Consider the following 24,390-nt stretch of genomic DNA (forward strand, 5'->3'; position numbering starts at 1 on the left):
AAAGAACCTTTACTTAAAACATACTTACTCCAAAAAAATTAGTTTTTTGAGAATTAAAAAATGGTAGTTCAAATAGATTAAATGAATATATAATGTTTATGTCACCATAAACCAGGACTTATGTGTTCTAGGTTCAGATATCTATATAGCTCAGAGATGCTCAGAAAGTCAGGTTCAAAAATTGAGTCATGAAAGCATTTACAAATATGATTAATTATGACATTTAATTTTTAAAATATAGACTATAGTTCTATATCATATCATTAAAACTTAGCAGTATTTACCAGCCCATGGTAATTATTATAATCTCAAACCTTTGTTCATAAAGTCATGATACAATTTTTGTAAGAAAAACTTTATTCACACTTTAGCCAATATGAGGGAATATCATCTCACATTTTATAATTATTTTTTTAACATAGATTTCCTATTTAAATATTTTCAAAGATAGACTTGCCTGTGAAAAATAATACCATTAGGATGTTAAAAAAATGCTTATTATATTGAAAGCCTACTTGTATAAATTCTGGAGAAAACAAAACAAAAAAGACAAGCAAGAAAACAAAAAAAGTATGTGTAGAAGAAAAGATAATGATAAGCACAATAATCTTTATCATGTACCTTGAGTACTGTCATAATTACAGGGTAGGGAGGGTTGCCAGAGTGTATCAGAGTTTTATCATTTATGGACGATGCACATTGTATGTGAAGAGGATTGGCATAACACTTGGTGCCTATATCATTGTAAATTATAATAAGTTGATGTAATAATGAAAGTGACAATTAATATGTCAGTTTATTATTCAGGAACCCCAAACAATGTAAAATTAACAATGATAAATATTCATTTTTTTTATTTATATGTGTTGGCATAGATGATACCATCTACAATTATATGGCAATTAAAATGGATTAACTGTATCCACCTTTTATCAACATGGTTATATCAAATATACACTTCTCATATGTGATCCACTTACAGAAAAATTACATGTACATTATATGTGTACAATTAAAAATATCTACACTTACATACAAGCATTGTTTACAAAGTCATACATGTTTTATAAAACTTTTTATAATACATGTATCATTAAACAATGGATGGCAACAATGCACAGAAACATCCAGAAACATATAGGGTTAAAGGTGGTTTAACCCTATATTATACATATATAAAATAAATGTTATACGTATGTATATTATACACATATATACATACATATAGTCATTTTTAGGGCCACGTCCATAACATATGGAAGTTCCAGGCTAGGGTCAAATCAGAGCTACAACTGCTGGCCTAAGCCACAGTCACATCAACAGGGGATCCAAGCTGTGTCAGAGACATACACCACAGCTTGCAGAAAAGCCTAATCATTAATGCACTGAGTGGGTCCAGAGATCAAACCTGTGTCCTCATGGATACTAGTAGGGTTTGTTACTACTGAGCCACAACAGGAACTCCCTGTACATAATATATTAAAGTTTTTTTTTTTAATCTAAAGGGAAAAATGACATAATATTAATTAATTAAATAATATGTATTTGGTATAAGGTTCTATTACTTCCTCATTCCATATGTTAAATGTTCATGAAATGCAGCAAGTTAAAAATATGTTTAAATAAGAAAGAATGTGCAAAAAAGTAGAAGAAAGAAGAAATAAGATTAAGGTGAGTAATTGAAATGAACATCACAGAATATAAAATGCTTGCTAGAGAAGGATCATAAATAAGAGCTGAAGTATTCAAGCCTTAGATTCAGAAATACACGATTCAATTTTCCATAGGATTCTACAAAAATAGATTTTATTTATTTATTTATTTTTTTTGCTTTTCTGGGCCACACCCATGACATATGAAGGTTCCCAGGCTAGGGGTTGAATGGGAGCTGTAGCTGCCTGCCTATACCACAGCCACAGCAACACAGGATCTGAGCTGTGTCTGTGACCTACACCACAGCTTAAGGCAATGCCAGATCCTTAACCCGCTGAGCAAGGCCAGGGATCAAACCCACAGCCTCATGGTTCTTAATCAGATTCATTTCCACTGCACCATGAGGGGAACTCCAAAAATTCATTTTAGAAACTACAAAACAATGCTGTATGCTGAAACCAAAGTTCACTTTTTCAAAATAAATAGTTATAAAATTTTAATTTTGAAAATGCTATAATAAACATGAATTGAAATCAATATTTTTAATTTTATTAAAATACAGCTGATTTAAAAACCAATGTTTTTAATAAGCTTTTAAGAACAAAGTGGGTTTTTTTTGTTTTTAACAAAAATAAATTTACATCTTACAAAGTATTCCCTGATTCATTCAATTTCCAGTAATTTCATCTTTCAAAGTTGAAGAAGTATGATAGCTAAATTTTCTGGAAAAGCCCAATCTAAGTTTCATAGGTCTATACGCCTTTACCTACTATTACTGCAAAAGTAGTGTTGTATTTGTAGGAAATTCATAAAATACAGAAGGTAAAATGAAAGCAAAATATGCAAGTTAACTCCCTGGAAAATTGTGTAAACATCTTTTTGCTCTATTATGTAATATTTCTTTTCTTTTCTTTTTTCTTTTCTTTGTATTTTTTGGAACGCACCTGAGGCATATGTAAGTTCCCAGGCAAGGGGCTGAGTCAGAGCTGTAGCCACTGTCCTATGCCACAGACACAACAATACAGGTTCTAAGCCCTCTGTGTGACCTACACCACACCTTACTGTAACACTGGATCCTTAACCCACTGAGTGAGGCCAGGGATCAAACCCGTGTTCTCATGGATATTAGTCAGATTTGTTACCAGTGAGCCACAGTGGGAACTCCCTACACAATATTTCTTATTTATAAATTTATTTGAAGTCATAATTCACATACTTTCACATAGCCAGCTTTTTATATTAATATATAAGAAATATTCTTGAGATAATTTTGTATATATAGTTCAGTATTTTACATTTTAAAACACATAGCACTCTGTTGTTATTTAACCTTTTCCATATATAACCTTTAAGATACTTCAATTTTTCATTATTTCAATTAATACTTTTGTTGTGCAATTAGAAAGTGAAAACTTATTTGGATACATCCTCATATTGAACTCTAGAATAATGATTGTATTAAAGAGTATGTATTGAAGAGTATTATTAAAGAGTACTTTAAATAATTTGACAGTTCTGGACAGTTGCTCTTTAGAAAATTTTACTAATATATATTTTCTGCATCTTATAAAATTCTGGCTTCATGCAACTCTAATTCTTTGTTGTTAGGAGTATTCATGAATTCAACATGTTCAAAGTCCTACTTTCCTAAGATCCACATTAAATTTTTCTGTGCTTCCAAAATACTTTCAAATTAATTTATATTAATTATTATTAATCTAGTCAAAATGCACTAATTCAGTCTCTGAGATGCAAAGAAATTGTCAATCCCTTCCAAAAAGAAGCTTGTTGGGATATCTGTCAGTTTGCATTAAATTTAAAGATCAATTTGTAGAGAATTAATAGCTTAAAAAATCCCATCCAGGAATATAATAAGCCCTCCATTAATTCCTGTAGTCTTCATTTTTCTTTCAGTAATATTTTGCAGTTTTAAGAATACTTATCTTATAAATATTTTGTTAAATTGATGTAAAAACATGTTTTGATTTATGCCTCCATGAATGAATTTTCCAATTTCAAAATTTTAATTGTTCTTGATTGTTTATAATGATAACTTCTTGTTTCTTTTTATATTATTAACTATTTTCAAGATTCTAAAAGCACTTTTTTCATTAGCGGTCAGTGATTTTTAGTATATGCAAACATTATGTCATCCGAAAATTAAGAAAATTTCATTCCACCTATTTTCTGTATTTTATTTCTTCATCTGGCCCTATTGTACTAGCTGGGACTTAGAGTACAGTGTTGACTAGAAGTGATTAAAGTAGATTTTCATTGTCATCTTCTTTAGTTTGGATGAAAACATTCAGTCTGCAACCACCAAGTATGATACTGCTCAATTATTTTTAATACACAGCATTTATAATATTGAGAGTTCTTTTGCCAATTTCTGAGGATATCAGTTATGAATCATGTTGAATTTTGTTAAATATTTCTTCTGCGTGTTTTAAGAGGATATGCTTTCTTAATTTAATTTAATTTTTGTATTTTGTATTTTTTTCTTTTTAGGGATGCATGTGTGGCATATGGAAGTTCCCAGGCTATGGGTCAAATTGGAGCTACAGCTGCTGGCTTATAACCACAGCCACAGCAACCCAGGCTTCAAGCCACATCCATGACCTACACCACTTCTCATGGCAATGCCAGATCCCCAACCCACTGAGTGAGGCCAGGGATCAAACCACATCCGCATGGATAATTGCTGGGTTTGTTTTCACTGTGCTGCAATGGGAACTTTATTAATTTTATTTTAGATTTTATTAATTTTGAAAATTTTATCAATTTTTAAAGCTTAACAAATTAACATTACTTGCATAACTGAACATATTTCTTTTTTATATTATGTTTGGTGTGACTTGTTAATAGGTTTGAGTTGTTTTTATTTTCAAAGGATATAATGCTATAGATTGCTTTCTGCTAGAATTTTAGATTTGCTATCAAAGTTTTCAATTTAGTTTTAGAACTTTGATTTTACCTATTAAGGTTTAGATTTTGGATTCATCATGTGAATCAGAAAGTATTTTCTGTTTCTCTATATGCTAATATAGTTTGCACAGGATTGAAACAATTTCTTTTATAAGACTTAATATTGCTCATTATTCAGCTTTTCTGGGTCCAGAGTTTTCTTCATTTCCTGCCTGCAGCAAAGTGTTAGGACTGTGCTGTTTTCTTTGTTCCTGCCTGCAAGCAACAGAGAATTTAATTAGAGGGTGCTGTTAAAAGCATATACAAGCTCTTAAAGCAAAAATGTTATAGCTCTTTTAAGACACATAAACAGGAAGAGTGTTATAGCAAGTTTATTAAGTAAAGGTGCACTCTCAGAGGGAGAGCAGGCTGCCCTGTTAGTAGGGACTGGCCCCTCTTTACAATTGGGTTTTTCATATATCCCCATAATGTGCATCAGTGTGAGGATCCTATTCTTCCTGTCCTGGCCCACTGTGGGTGTGTAAGGGTTGAGAGTTGATTGGTCTTTTTATGGGGCATATTTGACCTTCTCATTGGTCATAGGCAGGATACCTCATTTGCATGGGGGGTCGGATTATGAGGAAATACCTCAGAGGAAAGTCCCTTTTCATTGACCTGCATGTGTGTATATTGCCCCTATAGAGTTGTGGTGAGGAGTAGGTCACATACATTTCCTAGTAGGGAGTAGAAAGGCGTAGGCTAGTTTGCTCAAGGTTGGGAAAGGGTCATTACAGTGATACTGGTGGGCTAAAGATAAGGGTCTGGTAATTCTTGTCTTGGCAAGAGGCTTTGCGTTTACTCTCCTTGAAGGGGACTTGTACAATTACACATTAATTTTAAATTAAGTGCAAGTTTATTGATGTTTTTTATGTTAAGTTCATTTTGGTAATATGTGACATTCAGAGATGTTCATTTTTATCTAAATTTTCAAATTTATTATCATAAAGTTTTTATTTAATATATCCCTATTACTATATAATGGTGTAGTGTCATCACTGATGTTTCCTTGTTCAATCTAGATTTCAGCAAACTTTTTACTTTCTCTTTTTAGTCTGCTAAATTAGAGTTTATTATTTTTAACTGGTTGAGACTTTTGCTGACATTAGCTCTTTATTTCCTCCTTCCCTCTTCTCAATTCATGTTGCTTATTTTTCTTTTCTCTGTTTTAAATTAACACCTTAAATTATTGTTTTTTAGATTTTTTCTTTTGTGACGAATCATTTAAAGCCAAAATTTTTGCTTAAGCACTGCTTTAGCTATATTGCACAAATTGTGTTAAGTTGTGTACTCTTTTTCTTTATAATTTCTTTTTGAATGACAAATTATTTAGAAATGTGTGATTTAATTAGCAAATATGTGGGGATTTTCCATATATCTTTCTATTATTGACTTTGAATTTAATTCATTTTAAATAGCATCTATATAATTTCAATTCTTCAAAAATTGTTTAAATTTGTTTTCAGATTTATTTGAATTTGCTTTATTGTCTTTCTTAGTAAATACTTTTTTGTGCACTTGCAAAATATTTATTTTTCTTTTATTTGATAGAGCATTCCATAAATATCAATTAAGACAAAACATTTAAAAGTATCATTCACATCTTTTATACCATTAATGATTTTCCTTGTTTTTCTATCAATTATGGGAAAAGAAGGTTGACCCCTCCAAATGTAATGGCAAACTTGTCTGTAACATTTTTTTACTTTATGAGTTTGTAAACTGTCTGTGTACACGTATGTACAACCATTGTACATTCTTGATATGTTGGCTTTTAATCATTATGAAATGTTCCATTGTATCTCTTGTAATATTTACTTGTTTTGAAGTCCACATTTTTCATCATTACTATAAAGTGACTCAAACTTTATTCTGCTTAGAAAGTTCATGGTATGTCATTTTTATCCTTTTATTTTTAAATTTAAAGTATAAACTTTTTTAAAAAATAGAAAGAATGTAATTTTTGTCTTGTTTTTACATTTCTCTGCTTTAAATGATTTAGTACATTTAAATTAATTTAATCATTAGATTCAAACCTACTTTCTTGCATTTTGTTTTCTCTAAGACCTATCTGTTCTTTTTTTTTTTTTTTTTTTTTCTTGTCTTTTTGCCTTTTCTAGGGCTGCTCCTGTGGCATATGGAGATTCCCAGGCTAGGGGTCTAATTGGAGCCGTAGCCACGGGCCTACGCCAGAGCCACAGCAACGCGGGATCCGAGCCGTGTCTGCAGCCTACACCACAGCTCACAGCAACGCCGGATCCTTAACCCACTGAGCAAGGCCAGGGATCGAACCCGCAAACTCATGCTTCCTAGTCGGATTCGTTACAGCTCACAGCAACGCCGGATCCTTAACCCACTGAGCAAGGCCAGGGATCGAACCCGCAAACTCATGCTTCCTAGTCGGATTCGTTAACCACTGCGCCACGACGGGAACGCCTGTTCTTAATTTTTTTTAAAAAATTACCATCATAACCATTTAAAAAAAACTTTACAATTTTATTTATTCTATTATATCACTGCATTCAGGCAATTCATGGACATTCACGGAATTTCCTGGGCCAGGGATTGAATCCAAACTTCAGCTGTAACTTACACCATGGTTACTGCAGCACCAGACTTTTATGCCCACACCAGAAGCAAATGGAAGTTCCCAGGCTAGGGGTCAAATCAGAGTTGCAGCTGCTGGCCTGACATTCTACAAGAACACCAGATTTGAGTCACACCTGCAACATATGCCACAGCTTGTGGCAATGCCAGATCCTTAACTCACTGAGTGAGGCCAGGTATTGAACCTGCATCCTCACAAACACTCTGTTGGTTTCATAACATGCTGAGCCACAACAGGAACTCTGGTATTCTCTTTATTCTTTATTATTGGCTTACACTGTATACCAAATTGTTGTTGTCATTGTTTTTTTGTTGCTCTAGGGTTTAAAACATACATTTCTAATTTATCATACTCTATCATTAAAAAATGTTGCAGAAATATAAATAATGTTAAGTCCATAGAAAGCTACACTTTCATTTGTACACTTTTAACTCTTTTCCTATTACGGTCATATAATTTCTAAATATATTGAAAGATCTGAAAAGTATTGCCATTATTTTGCTTTAATCTGCCAATTATCCTTTAAAGGATTAATAATTTAAAAAGGAATTTGTTACCTGATACTGTGTTACAAATTGCCACAAATTTAGAGGCTAAAAATAATATACATTTATTATCTTATCACTTCTGTGGGTCAAGAATATGCATATGGTTTAGGAGGATCCTCTCTATTTTTGGTGAGAAAACATAAGAAACATAGTTTCTTATTTTATACTTTTATTCTGAAAGCAGACTGCTAGAAGCAGTATTGAGTTGCTGCCATATTTTGAGTAACTAAAAAAGGTTTTGGAATATTTGACCAGTAGTTCTTTGTAGGGAACACTGTGTGCTAACAGTATGAATCTGCCCCACTAAGAAGCAGGAAGTTTGGATTTGAAAACAACTCCTCATTTTTAATTAAGTTTGTTTTATGTACCTCTTCATATTTAATTTATATGATAAAATAGAAGGTGGGGAGAATATGAACCCCAAAGGTCATATGCCTTGCTGTTTAGTTCTGGCCACAATTAAATTCACTTGTAAAATAAATAAATAAAAAATCTATGGGGTTCCTATTGTGGCTTAGTGGGTTAAGAACCCAACAGGGTCCACGAGGATATGGGTTTGATCCCTAGCCTCACTCAGTAGGTTAAGGATTCAGTGTTGCCTCATAGGTCACAGATGTGGTCTGGATCCAGTGTTGCTCTGGCTGTAGCTGTGGGATAGGCTGGAAGTTTCAGCTCCAATTTGATCCCTAGCTCAGGAACTTCCAAATGCCACACATGTACCCTAAAAAGGAAAAAAACAAAACAAAACAAAACAAAAACTGCAATTAGGACAACAGACAGAGCTGAAATCTCATCTCAAAGCTTGGCTGCCAAAGCCCAGATAATGTGATTGTTTGAATATTTCAATTCCTCAAATGTTGTGTGAGGGTCTCAATTTCTAGCTGATGTTGTCCAGAAAACTTCCCCAGTTCTTTTTCATTTGGACTCTTCAATATGGAAGCTCACTTTGTCAAATTGTGCAAGGTGTTAATTCAATAGAAAGAGTCTGCTTGCATGAAATAAGTAATGATTTCATGTAACTTAGATGCATAAGTGACTTCTCATCCCCTTTTCTATCTATCGTAAGCAAATTGCAGGTTTGCCTACATGTAAGGAAAGGTTAAACAAATATGTGAATATCAAGTGGTGGGGACCGTTTAAAAATATCATGGAGATGTCTGCTAGAGTATTTTAACATTTTTCCACAAATTAGAAATATTTTTATTGTCTTGGGGAGACATACTTTTCTATATTGCATCATATCTTTCCATAGGAAGAATTTCCTACAGCACGTATTTCTGTTCTGCTGACAATATTTTTTGGCTTTTTAATTTTCTCTGAAAAATTTATTTCATTCTCTATTTTTGACATTTTTATTAACACAGAATGTGATTTTTTTTCTTTTTTTTCAGTGCTTGCAATCATCATTTCAACACATACATGTTTTTACTTTAAAGATAGTAGTTCTCCTACTATCTTAAAATTTGGTCTTCAACTTTTATCATCTATATAATTTCTGTAACTATGTCAGGCTGAATTTTCTTAATTATGGGTTATAATTGTGAATATTATATGTATTGTGCCTGAAATTTGTTGTCTCTCTTTTCAGGGAACTAGGCTTTGTTTTGGCAGACATTTGGGTTACTTTTATATTACGTTGATCTCCCTATAGCTTCCTTCACTTTGTAGGATAATTTTCAAGTATAAGTCTATATCATATTTCACTTCACAGATAATTCAGCCCAACTACTGATATATATCACCCTCCATGGTCCCCATTGTATGCCTCAAAGGATGGCCAATTATATTCTACCATGTCTTCTCTGAGCTCAAATGCAACTTGCTTTGTGTAATCTCGGGGAAACATTCAGTTTAAAACCATGCAGTCCTGGAGTTCTCTTGTGGGGCAGTGGGTTAGGGATCTGGCATTGTATATACAGCAACCTGGGTCACTGCTGTGGTACAGGTTCAATCGCTAACCCGGAAACTTCCACATGTCACAATAACGGCCAAAAAGAAAAAAAAATAAAATCTTTCTTTCATCCTCTTCATCAGTTTCAGCTTATCCTCAGCAATGATTCAAGTGGATCCTTGTCATATTTCTGGAGTATTTATTTACACATGAAGCTTCCTGGAAGCTTTCAATTTGTCTCCATCTCTTCCTCTCATCAGGTTTAACAATTTCTGTTTTGGATTTTCTTTCCCTGTGTCTGCATTCCAGATGTTGTCTCCAAGGAAAAAGCCAAAGTAATGATACGGCTCACCTCATTGTTTCCCTACACTCAGAGATCATATTTCTGCACTTTTCCCATTATCTGAATGTATTATTTTCATGTATTTGTCTAGTGTTATAATTGAATAGAGAGGAGTTAATTTTTGTCCTTGTTGTGTCATTGCTGCCATGAGCAGATGTTCAAAATTAGATTTTGCTACAGTTTTTATGAACAGGATTACTATATCATTGAATTATGTTAGGTGAGTTTTGAAAGTATGTGAGCATGCATGTATATTTTAGATAAGCAAAGAACGGCTTTTTTTTCTCTAAAAGTCAGCATTTCTCAGAGAGAAATTTTGTGATTGGAATAGGTAAGTCTGAGTGATCTCTTTGTAGATAGAGAGCAAGAATTATTCTAGAGGGATCCAGAGAGTGTTTAAAAAGAGTTCAGTGTGAGAGAAGACTATTGTTTATATAACAACAATTTTAATACTTATAAAATTATTAGTTTTAAGGGGAAGAGTTGAGTAGGCATTCTCTTAAAAAATATTGAATTAGAAAATAATTCAATACTTGAATTTTCAAATTGTATATCTTATCATTACTGAGAATTTTTGTAATAATAGTGTTTATTGTGGTGACCATTTGTTTGGTTTTTCTATCATATATATCATAGATAATATTCAAAAATAGGAAAATATTCAAAAGACTAAAGTGATGAGAAAAACTACCTTAAGAGTGAGGGAAGAGAAGTTTCCTCGTGGCTTAGTGGGTTAGTATCGAGGGTTTCACTACTGTGGCTCAGGTTTTTTCCCTGGTCTGAGAAATTCCCCATGCTGCAGCCAAAAAAAAAATGAGGGAAGAGAGTCGACTTCAACAATTACTCTTAAGAGGGCTTGAATTTTGCATCTACAAGGGGATGCTACATTAGCTGAGAAATTTACTTTTGATTCATCCAGGTCACTGTAAATATTTAAAATCATTTGAGGTTTCTGCCTATTTCTACTTGTGAGCAAGTAGGATCTTCCTTGCTGGAGCCTCCAGAATAGTTGAAGAATTTTGAGGAATTGAAAGATAAACAAGCTTCCTGAAGACCCTACTGGATCCTGACTTTCACCAGATTGTATGTTTGGCCATTATGTGCACTTGTGACTGTGTAAGCTTGTCTCTGATGGAAGTATTGTTGCATACTATGATTTAGTAGCTCTCTATAAACAACAAATGACATTTTTACATACATTATACAAACTTTATTTTCATATTCTGTTAAGCTGAATTTCCTTCAACCATATTGCCCTAGAGACTGCCACAAAGAGGCCTAATCAAAAATTAATTACTCAAAATGTCTTTTCTTACTTTACTGAGAAAAGTACATTGACATAACAAATGGTCTAAATGAAATGCATGTCATGTGTTTTATAATAGAATAATACTCAGAAATAAGGAACTAAAAGCATTAATGTTGATTTTGTGAAATTCTGATACTGCTCCTTAGGATCAAATATCATCTTTTTAATCAAAGGCATTTGCTTCTACAACATAGTTTAGTGTGAAGCACAAAAAGTCAATATTTCATATGACTGAAGTTAAGACTTTATTGAAATAGTGTTTGATGAGCACAAAAAATTTGCAAAGCAAAATTAATTTCTTAGTCATGAAGAAGAAATAACATCTTGACTATTTCAGCTGTAGAGAGGTGCATTAAAAGTTTCTTCATGATGGAGTTCCCGTCATGGCGCAGTGGTTAACGAATCCGACTAGGAACCATGAGTTTGCGGGTTCGATCCCTGGCCTTGCTCAGTGGGTTAAGGATCCGGCGTTGCTGTGAGCTGAGGTGTAGGTCACAGACGCGGATCGGATCTTGCGTTGCTGTGGCTCTGGCGTAGGCTGGTGGCTACAGCTCCGATTAGACCCCCTAACCTGGGAACTTCCATATGCCGCGGGAGCGGCCCAAGAAATAGAAAAAAGACAAAAAAAAAAAAAAAAGTTTCTTCATGAGAGTTCCTGTCATGGCTTAGTGGTTAATGAATCCGACTAGGAAGCATGAGATTGTGGGTTTGATCCCTGGCCTTGCTCAGTGGGTTAAGGATCCAGTGTTGCCATAAGCTGTGGTGTAGGTCGCAGATGTGGCTTGGATCCCACTTTGCTGTGGCTCTGGCATAGCCCAGCAGCTACAGCTTTGATTAGACCCCTAGCCTGGGAATCTCCATATGCTATGGGTATGGCCACAGAAAAGACCAAAAAAAAAAAAAAAAAAAGTTTCTTCATGATTCACATAAGTATATTGCGGGCTAATTTATGCAAGACTAATATTGATTACATAGTATTTTATTGATAGAAATATGGATATATATCTGCTAACATCATGCATGGTTAGCAACACACCTGGTTAGGGTAAAATAATGGTTATTGGTTAAAATTTCTTCCACCAAAATTCATACTTTGAAGCTCGAATGACCACTACCTCAGGGTACGTTTATATTTGGAGACAAACCCTTTCAAGAGATAATTAAGCTAAAATGAGGCCTTGACTTCTGGCCTCCAGAGTGTAAGAAAATAATTTTCTCTTGTTTTAGTCACCCAGTCTGTGACATTTTGTTATGGCTACCCTAGCAAACAAATACAGTAATTATATTTTTAAATGTTCCATAATTTGTTTATAATTCACTGCTATAGCTATGAATAAACACTAAATTTTTGGCATATATTGTATATAAAATATTCATTTGAACATTTCTCAGTTTTTAGTATGAACTATATTTTTACTAAGATATGACGTTTCAACATAAATTAACATGGAAACATTCATTTTAAAAATCATTTTACTTGACTGAGAAATAAGCCCTTTCTAGCCTTCCTCCCCTTGGTTAAGGAAAATAATGTGATAGCCATACCTTTTAAAGGGTCAGATCAAATTTAAACATATTCAAATCCAAGCACAATGAATGAACACATTTCTCACCCCATTTGTCATGGGGAGAATTTTAAACATTTTTTCCCATGTTCTTTTAATTTTTTGGATAGCTAGTATGTTTACTATGACTACATGTCTTTATAGCATTCTAATGGTATTTATTATTTAGTAGATAATTCAGAGCCATCTTATATAAATTTGCTTTAACAGTATACTCATATTTAGTTTAGAATAGTTACTGTTAATAATCCTGGATTAGGAGTTCCCATCGTGGCTCAGTGTTTAAGGATTCTGACTAGGAATGATGAGGTTGTGGGTTCAATCCCTGGCCTTGCTCAGTGGGTTAAGGATCTGGCACTGCCGTGAGCTGTGGTGTAGGTTGCAGATGCAGCCCAGATCCTGAATTGCTGAGGCTGTGGCTGTGGCGTAGGCTGGTGATTATAGCTCTGATTAGACCCCTAGCCTGGGAACCTCCATGTGCTGCAGAAGCGGCTCTAGAAATGGGAAAAAGACCAAAAAATAATAATAATAATAATAATAATAATCCTGGAGGAGTTCCCTTGTAGTGCATTGGGTCAAGTACCTGGCAATTTTACTGCTATGGTGCAGATTGCTGCTGTGGCAGGGGTTTGATCTCTGACCTAGGAACTTCCTCCTCATACTGAGTGTAAGACCAAAAAAAAAAGAGAAGAAGAAATAATCCTGGAATTTTGCCTTTTGAAACATAACTGGCTGGAGTGTAGAAGCTAGTTACATAGATCTTCTGTTGGACCAAATAGGTCTAAAAAATAAGCAGGTCCTGATGATAAAAACTTCCTCTGAGATTGTATCATGCTCCTTTTGTTAGCACTCATCTGTTACTCCTTAACCAATTCTGTCACAGTACAGAAAAAGGGAATTTAGGGAACTAAGTATAAATAGTTCAGATCTCTTCCAGAAAGGAATATCACATTCTTTCCCAGATTCTGCTTATACCTCGTTGTGTGTGTGTGTGTATATATATATACACATATATATATTTACATTGAGTGAATCGTTTTTAACAATTCATTTATTTGTAATATTACACATAAATTTAACTATAAGATTGTCTTTTATACCCCAAAATTTTAATGTGTAAACCATATACTTTCTTTAGCATGAAAATATGAAAGATGTAAAAAAAAAAAGGGAGAGAGAAAGAGGATGTTTTGTTGAAAGGGTTTCATTCCTATCTTTGTTAAGAAGTTGCAAAATCCTTAGGAAAATTTAAATAGTCATGTCTTGGCGATGGAATTTGGAGGAAATAGATTTAAAACTAGGACACTAGAAAAGCTTATAGATAGATGATGCCAAGAGCCAAAAACATCACCAAAAATAATAATAATAATTGGAGATGATTATGTTTCAAAGAACAGAATAGAAAGAGAAGAAATGATAACACAGTGAATAGCATATGACTCAACTCTAAAAGATAAGACAAGCTGCTATGACAACTCTACCTTAAAAGATTCAGGCCAAATATGGATATATTCTAACCCAATGATAAGAATCCAAATCCAGGATGAAAAAATATCTGAAAAAGAGTCTGAATTTTCACCTCAGTTAAAACTATAGAGTATAAAAACAACTGACTAAGATGGGCTCCCCCAGCTTCCAGTACTTGTAGCATCTAAAGCCCTTGAAGGACTATTCAAAGATATGAGCCAGAGGGCATAGTTCATGATAAGATATGTACATTGATCTCCAGGAGGAATAGAGAGGATTTCTATAATAAGCTTGGAAGGTACAGTGATGCTGTGGTGGTAATGCTAGAGATGTGGTTAAATCATGAACTGGAACAAGTCATTAGAGAAAATATTCTGTGGTTGTTGCCTAACCAACATCTATAGTTGGGATGGCCATTATGTTTAGATGGGGGGCTCTTCTTCCATTATTCTGTAGTTAGTGTCAAGCTAAATCTACTTAGTTTTAATTAGACATGCCAAATATGAACTTGTGGAATTTCTAAATCTCTTCTTTGCAATAAACATTAAACAACACAGAAATTTAGGAAGGAAGCAAGAGGTCTCTGCTGAGATCAAGGTTATGGTGGAGGTGGGAGATTTCTATTGGCCAGGCAGATGTGCATGGAGGCTTGGATTAGATTAAAGGTTTGGAGATTAAAGGAAATGGTTTCCTTAAGAGCTTTAGACACACTAAATATGAAAATTCAGCATAGTAATAATGTTTAATAAAGTTATGGACAACAGTGATTTGTATTTTTATTAGACTTAGTCATTACATTTTTTCCATTTTTATTTCCAAATTCAGCTAAGAACAATTTTCATTTATGTGTATTAAACTCCAGAATAAATTTCAGTTTTGAAAAGGGATATTTGAATTTACTGTCATACTGTTATAATCTAGTGAAGTGAGAGCAAATCTTGAGAACTCAATAATAAGAGGGTTCACTGCTTGGGCAAAATCATGACACTTTTCATTGGCAAAATAAGCAACAGACTATTCAGAGATCTTAAACTCCCATGGCACAAACAGGTTGGTTTACCAAATCAGTCACCTTTCTCATTTCATAATATAATTTCCTTTTCTGTTTTTCTTTTTCTTTTTTTGGGGGGTGGGGGGAGGTCCTGCACCCATGGCATATGGAAGTTCCCAGGCTAGAGGTGGAACTGGGGATACAGCTGCTGGCCTATGCCATAGCCACAGCAATGCTGGATCCTTAACCCACTGAGCGAGGCCAGGGGTCAAACCCGCATCCTCATGGTTCCAGTAGGGTTCATTAACAATTGAGCCACTAAGGGAACTCCATTTTTCTTCTTTTCTTGTTCATTCTTGGAGCTGGGACGGCACTTAGCTTACCAATAAAAGAATTTATTGCTGCACAACACTGGAAAGCCAACTAAATATGAGACAAATCCTGGAGACAAAAGGCAGCAGAATGCCACTGGTCTCTGGATATGTAAGAGTTTGTTTGATTTTCCTACTCTAGTATGTATGAAATGGAAAGAATTTCTTTTTAAAAAGCAACAATAGAACTCAGATGGCATAAAGCAAAGTGGTTATGGGGTGATAATATTGGTTGTAGATTTGCGCTGACTCTCCTTTGGAGCCTTGAATGAATGACTTATGGGAATCCCTCTGGCACAACCATATTTGGTTATACTGAAGGGCATAATGTGCCCAAATTACAGTTTCATGTAACTTGAATGGTGTCGAGTGAGTTCTACTACCAAAATTATCCATGGTATGAATATTGTCCTTTTCCATTTTAAAAGTTATTTTCAGTCGCCTATAATATTTTTTGACTTGCATTGAGTTTTGTTTTTTTTGATGAAAGGATCATATTTTTTATGACTATTCTTTCCACATGTCCAATATGAATATTCCTAATCCTTTTATTTGTCTTGGTCTTACTAAAAAATTTTGTTTCAAGATAATTTTTTGTTTGCTTATTTTTGTTTTTTCTTTTTCTTTTGTTTTTTTTTTGTTTTTTTTTTTTTTTTTTTTTCAAAGTATGTAATTGATTACCAGGGATGATGATATCTGCCAGAGGCCTTATTCTCTCTCTTTCTCAGATTGTATTCATCCTGCTGAGTTAGCTAAGCTACCAAAAAAAAAAGCAAATGAGGTTTTCTTTGATCACAATGAATGCACAAAATTGTGTCATATTCAAAATACTTTTGAAATACTCAAAACAAAAAAGTTTTGGTTTTCTCTTTCTTTCTTTCTTTCTTTCTTTCTTTCTTTCTTTCTTTCTTTCTTTCTTTCTTTCTTTCTTTCTTTCTTTCTTTCTTGTTATTTCCCTAATACAATTTTTTTTCTACTGTACAGCATGGTGACCCAGTTACACATACATGTACACATTCTATTTTCTCATATTGTCATGCTCCATGATAAGTGACCAGACATAGTTCCCAGTGCTACACAGCAGGATCTCATTGCTCGTCCATTCCAAAGGCAATAGTCTGCATCTATAAACCCCAAGCTCCCAATACACCCCACTCCTTCCCTCTCCCCCTTGGCAACGACAAGTCTATTCTCCAAGTCCATGAGTTCTTTTCTGTGGAAAGGTATATTTGTGCTATATATTATATACCAGATATGAGTGATATCATGTGGTATTTGTGTTTATCTTTCTGACTTAACTTCTCTTAGTATGAGAGTCTCTAGTTCCAACCATGTTGCTGCAAATGGCATTGTTTCATTCTTTTTTATGGCTGAGTAGTATTCCAATATGTGTATATAACACATCTTCCTAATCTACTCCTCTGTTGATGGACATTTGGGTTGTTTCCATGTCTTGGCTATTGTGAATAGTGCTGCAATGAACATGTGGGTGTGTGTGTCTTTTTTAAGGAAAGTTTTGGTTTTCAATAATAATTCTTATTTTGTCTTTTTAGGGCCAAACCCATGGCATATGGAAGTCCCCAGACTAGGGGTTGAGTCAGAGCTATAGATACTGGCCTACACCACAGCCCCAGCAATGGCAAAACCAAGCCATGTTTGTGGCCTACCCTGCAGCTCACAACAATGTTAGATCAAATTTTCAATAATAATTTCAGAAAATCTTTAGAAAAGCATATATAAGGCATAAGATGCTAAAACATTCAGTAATTGAGTGACACATTTGATAATTACTCTTCAACATTCCCTAGGTCTCATCTTATTTCTCTGCCTTTATTTACCTCTCATTCACCAGAAAAGAATTTAACTATTTAAACATAAATAAAAGAAAAATGTTTTCTCTTAAGACAATAAGAATGTTAAAAACATAACACTTTCTCTTTGTCAATAAAAAGATCTAGCAAATTTAAACACAGGCATAAAAGTAAATATTTCACACAAAAATTCTGACTTTGAGTGACCAATTGCTACTGCAATTCTCAAAGATCCTCTAATATGATATGATAATTAGATTTTTCATTTTAACATAGAAAGGTGTTGTCATTCCAGAGCATCGAAGATTGACTACTGCAGGAAAAAGGTGAATATGAATGATGTGATTTTTAATATAAATGGCAATTTATTAATAACTCATAGTACACAAAAAATGAAAATATTTCTATATTCTTGATCTGTGTTCTTAATTCTCATAGTTTTGATAAAGGGTCCCCATGAGGTTGATTTATTTGTCTGAAACAACAAATAGGTAAATAGAAACCTATGGGTAAAACCCATTTGAATGTGTTGAATATGGTCCTGTTAGGGCTCTCTGTTATTTCTCTTGGTTCTTGCCCAAAAACAACAAGGATTTGTAGCAGTGGCCTACCTGGCAGAGGACCATTCCAGCAGGGAAGTTCCACAGTTGCACCAGGATAGAGAGAGCGGTCTTGCCCCATCAGTACCTATGCAGCATTAGGGATGAAGGTAGGCAGTCTGTCTAGGAAGGAGAGTTCTGTTAGGAGCAGCAGCACCTTAGAGTAAAAGGGTAGTCCCTTTAAAGTGATAGTGTCATAGGTTAAAGGTTATAGCTCTCTGGAGGGTATTTTTAAGGGGTCCATTCCTGGAAAAAAATAACTGCCTCTGCAGGTTGCCTTGGTCACAATCAAATTTGAATCAAATTTGCTGGAATAACGTGTGCAGCAAATTCATTCATACCCTCAGAGAGAGTAGGCTGCCATGGGAGTAAGGAGTGGCCCTTTTCAGAGTTGGGTCTTCCTTTATACACCCATTCTGAGGATTTGATTGGGGACCTGATTTCTCCCACACCAGGCCCACCAATTTCCCCTGACCCAGGCCCCTACACTATGTATAAGGGCTGAGTATTGTTTGATCTCTGTATGGGGACATGTTTTGATACCCCAATTGGTTTCAGTCAGGATGCCTCAATGCAGGGGGAACAAGTGATATAGAGGTGGGGTGAGAAGTCGATACCTTTCCTATTAGGAATTACAGAGAAGCAGTCTGGTTGTGCAAGGCAGGGGAGGGGGCATTACAATGTAACATGATAAGGCTCTGGTAATTCTTGTTTTGGCCAGAGGCTTTGGGTTTAACCTCCTTGAAGGGGACATGAAGCCTATTAACAGCCTTAACTATTCTATACAAACAAATCAATTATCTATTCCCACTATTCTTTGGAAAATAATTATAGAGATGGTCACTATTAACACTATGACTTTACAAAATGATACATTTCTCAAATTGAGTATTTAGGCAAAGGAGCATTATATCCTAATTGAAAAGAATAATCATTCTAGGTAAATAAAATTTGGTAAATTATACTCAAAAACAGAGTATCAGATTACACTAGAAGTTAAAACATGAATTCCTTAGCTAGTAATGCATTATAAAACTGCAAACAAAATATTATTGAGACCATATTATATTTAAAATAATTGGTAATTTATATGTGATAATAATGGAAAATTATACAGCAAATTTGATTGTAGCATATGGCTGTACAAATACAGAAATTCTCTTGAATATTTGGACAGACACAAGCTATGAAAAAAAAAGTTTGCATAATTTCCATAACCACACAGTTCATGAAATGTAACTGTGATATTAAAATTAGATGTTTTAGGAGATAAAAAGGAACAAAGTTAGAGAAAAATTTTATACCATGCCTTTTGAAGCACCGATTTTTTAAAATATTTTAGTTCTTTTTTATTTTTTTTATTAACTTTTATAGTTATTTTTATTTTTTCCATTATAGCTGGTTTACAGTGTTCTGTCAGTTTTCTACTGTACAGCAAAGTGACCCAGTTACACATACATGTATACATTTTTTTTCTCACATTATCATGATCCATCCTAACTGACTAGCCATACTTCCCAGTGCTATAGAGCAGGATCTCATTGCTTATCCATTCCAAAAGCAATACTTTGCATCTATTAAACCCAAATTCCCAGTCCCTTCCAGTACTTCACCCTTGGCAGCCACAGGTCTGTTCTCCATGTCCATGATTTTCTATGGAAAGGTTCATTTGTGCACTATATTAGATTCCAGATATAAGTGATACCATATGGTATCTGTCTTTCGCTTTCTGACTTACTTCACGCAGGACGAGAGTCTCTATTCCAACCATGTTGCTGCAAATAGCATTAATTTGTGGGGTATTTTTATGGCTGAATAGAGTTCCATTGTGTATATATGCCACATCTTCCTAATACAATCATCTGTCCATGGACATTTGGGTTGTTTCCATGTCTTGGCTATTGTGAACAGTGCTGCAATGAATATGCGGGTACATGTGTTTTTTTCAAGTAAGGTTTTTTTCCAGATAAATGCCCAAGAGTGGAATTTCTGGGTCATATGGTAGTCCTATGTATAGTTTTCTAAGGTGCCACCATACTGTTCAGCAAAGTTGTTGTACCAGCTTACGTTGCCACCAAGTGCAGGAGGGTTCCCTTTTCTCTACACCCTATCCGGCATTTGTTATTTGTGGACTTATTTATTATGGCCATTCTGAATGGTATGAGGGGGTATCTCATGGTAGTTTCGATTTCAATTTCTCTAATAATCAGTGATGTTGAGCATTTTTTCATGTGCTTGTTGGCCATCTATATATCTTCCCTGGAAAAATGTCTCTTCAGGTCTTTGGCCCATTTTTCCATTGGGTTGTTGGCTTTTTGTTGTTGAGTTGCATAAGTTGTTTATATACATTTGAGATTAAGCCTTGTCAGTTGCATCATTTGAAACTGTTTTCTCCCATTCTGTGAGTTGTTTTTTTGTTTTCTTTTTGGTTTCCTTTACTGTTCAAAGACTTGTCAGTTTGATTAGGTCCCATTGGTTTATTTTTGCTCTTATTTCTGTTGCTTTGGATGACTATCCTGAGAAAACATTTGTAAGGTTGATGTCATAGAATGTTTTGCATATATTCTCTTCTAGGAGTTTCATGGTGTCTTGTCTTATATTTAAGTCTTTAAGCCATTTTGAGTTTATTTTTGTGCATGATGTGAGGGTGTGTTCCAGTTTCATTGATTTATATGCTGCTGTCCAGGTTTCCCAGTAAGACTTACTGAAAAGACTGTCTTCTTCCCATTTTATGTTCTTTCCTGCTTTGTCAAAGATTAATTGACCATAGGTGTCTGGCTTTATTTCTGGGTTCTCTAATTCTGTTCCATTGGTCTCTATATCTGTTTTGGTACCAGCACCACACTGTCTTGATGACTGTGGCTTTGTAATATTGCCCAAAGTTGGGAGAGTTATGCTTCCTGCTTGGTTTTTGTATCTCAGAATTGCTTTGGCAATTCTGGGTCTTTTGTGGTACCACATACATTTTTGGATTGTTTGTTCCAGTTCTGTGAAAAATGTCATGGGTAATTTGATAGGGATTGCATTGAATCTGTAGATTGCTTTGGTCATTTTTACAATATTAATTTTTCCAACCCAGGAGCATGGAATGTCTTTCCATATCTTTGCATCTTCTTTAATTTTCTTAATTAATGTTTTACAGTTCTCAGCATATAAGTCCATTACCTTCTTGTTCAGGTGTATTCCCAGGTATTTGATGTTTTGGGGTGCAATTTTAAAAGGTATTTTATTTTTGTATTTCTTTTCTAATATTTCATTGTTCTCATGTAAAATGTGATGAATTTCTCAATGTTAATCTTGTATCCTGCTACTTTGCTAAATTTGTGGATCAGTTCAAGTAGTTTTTGGCTTGAGTCCTTGGAGTTTTTTATATATAGCATCATGTCATCTTCATACAGTGACAGTTTTACCTCTTCTCTTCCTATATGGATGCCTTTATTTCTTTTGTCTGATTGCTGTGGCTGGGAGTTCCAGTACTGTGTTGAATAGCAGTGGTGAGAGTGGGCATCCTTGTCTTATTCCACATTTCAGTGGGAAGGCTTTCAGCTTTTCTCCATTGAGTATTATATTTGCTGTGAGTTTGTCATAAATGGCTTTTATTATGCTAAGTTATGTTCCCTCTATACCCACTTTGGTAAGAGGTTTGATCAAGAATGGACGTTGTACTTTATCAAGTGCTTTTTTTGAATCTATTGAGATGACCATGTGATTTTTGACTTTTCTTTTGTTAATGTGATGTATGATGTTGTTTGGTTGGTGTATGTTGAACCATCCTTGTGAAACTGGGATGAATCCCACTTGGTTGTGTTGTATGATATTTTTTATATGTTGTTGGATTCAGTTGGCTAAAATTTTGTTGAGAATTTTTGTGTATATAGTCGTCAAAGACATTAGCCTATTGTTTTCTTTTTGTTGGTATCTTTTTCTGGTTTGGTTGAAGCACTAATTTTATACAAAGTGGGTTATCAAAATAAACTGTTCTCTATATAGATGCTAGTATTAAATAAATAAAAGTATAAATATAATGGTTAATATCCTCTCAAATAATTGTAACTGTAGGTTCTTAAAATTGGTTGGTTATATGAAATTGATTGTGACATTTTATGCTAGAAAATGATTTTCCTGTCTTTCCTTATACCCACCAATGTAAACTCTTTATAGAATCCCTCACTAGCAAAAGTATATTCAGCCCAAGATTTTGATTTCCCCTTGTGTTAATAAGAAAATGTTATTTATTAAGCTTGAATTCAACTAATTCTTATTTAAACCCAGTAAAAACATATTCTCCTTTTATAAAACCACAAACCAATTAATAAATACAGTATGTGAAGAAATATAGAACTCTTAGAAATCTTTGCTTTTTCTTTCTTCCTTGTTTCTTTCCAGGAATTAGGATCATTAAAGATGGTTGCACTTTATACATTTGCAATTATGGGATTCAATATAGAAGACTCCGGCATCATCAGTTCAGGTTAGACTCACATAACTCAATCATCTAATTTGCTATCAAGCTTTGTCATGTTCCATTGCCTTCATGATGATCAGGTTTCTTGATGTGAGATGAAGGGCACTGAGGAATAGGGAAGTATGTCTATTGAAAATTCAATACTCACATTCAAGGAACTGCCAACTATAGTGACATGAAGAGTTTGGTGAAATTCTGTCTGCATTACAAAAAAAAAAAAAAAAGAAAGAAAACCGGACCAGAAAAAAAAAAAAAAATGGAGGCAACTTCATTGAATTAAAATGGAAGGGTAGAAGGACAGTAGCTCAACTCTCATAAAAGCAACAAAGTTGTAACCAATTGCTGAACAACCTTCAAACAAAGAGATGGCCAACTATCAAAAAGGACATCAGACTACAAAAGACAAAGAGGAGGCCATATCAAATGGTAGGAGGGGCAATTACAAAATATAAGCCACCCCATACCCACCAGGTAGGTGACCTACAGACTGGAAAGTATCTGTACCACAGAGGCTCACCCATGGGAGTGTGAGTTCTGAGCCCCATGTCAGGTTCCCATACCTGGGTATCTGGCACTGAGAGGAGCCCAAAGAGCATTTGTCATCGAGGGCCAGCATGGCTTGTGCACAGGAGCTGCACGAGATCTACAAAGGACTGGGGTAATTGGAGACTCCATTCTTTAAATGTTCATGCAAGCATTCATGTGCCCTGGGTCCCAGGGAAAAGCAGAGACTACATAGGAATCTGGGTCAGACATGACTGCAGTTCTTGGAGGATCTCTTTGGAAAATAGGGTGTGACTATGGCTCATTTGGGGGGAAAGACTTTGGAGGCAAAGTCTCAGGAATAATCATCTCATCAGTGTGTGCTCCTCTAGAGGCGAACATGTTGGAAAAATTTGACCCCACTCATCAGGGCTGAGAAGCCCCAGACCAAACAATAATAAGGATGGGAATGCACCCCCACCAATCAGCAAAACAGGCTGCCTAAAGACCCCCCAGGACACACAGCCACTTCTAATCTCACCAAGAGACAAAGCCACACCCACCAGAGGAATATGAATCAGCTCCATCTACCACTGGGCAAGCATCAGCCCCTCCCATCAGGAAACCTACAGCAAGCCCCAGTACCAACTTCATCAACAAGGAGGGGCAGATGTCAGAAGCAAGAAATGTTGAAAACCTATTTTTTGCACAAAGGAGACCACACTGAAAACCTATACAAAATGAAAAGGCAGAGAATCATGACTCTGATAAAGGAGAAAGAAAAAAAACCAGAAAAACAACTAAGTGCTCTGGAGATTACCAACCTCCAGACTGATGACAGTAAAGATGATTCAAGATCTTGTAAATAACGTGGAAGCCAATTTTGATAAATTTAAAGAAAAAAAAGAGCAAAGAGTAGAAGATTTAAGGATCAAGTAAGCAGAAATGCAAAATAAAGTAACTGAAATAAAAAATTCACCAGAAGCAACAAACAGCAGATTATGGGTTGCAGAAGAACAAACAAGCAAGGTGGATCATAGACTAATGGAAATCACTGATGTGGAAGAGGTAATAGTCAAAAACTTGAAGAGGTAATAGTCAAAAACTTTCCTAACATGAGAAAGGAATCACTCATTCAAATCCAGGAAGCATAATGAGTACCATATAAAATAAACCCAAGGGAGAACACCCCAAAACACATGTTAATAAAATTGACCAAAATTAAAGACAAAAAGAAAATATTGAAAGCAGCTAGGGGAAAAAAAAGAAAAAAAGATGCAAGGGAAACCAGATAAGGTTATTGGTAGATATTTCAACAGAAACTC

This window comes from Sus scrofa, chromosome 11, assembly GCF_054392235.1.
Source record: "Sus scrofa isolate SSC_HxYL_T2T_F1_AM1 chromosome 11, Sscrofa_HxYL_maternal_Yorkshire_Landrace_v2.0, whole genome shotgun sequence".
Lineage (NCBI taxonomy): Eukaryota > Metazoa > Chordata > Mammalia > Artiodactyla > Suidae > Sus > Sus scrofa.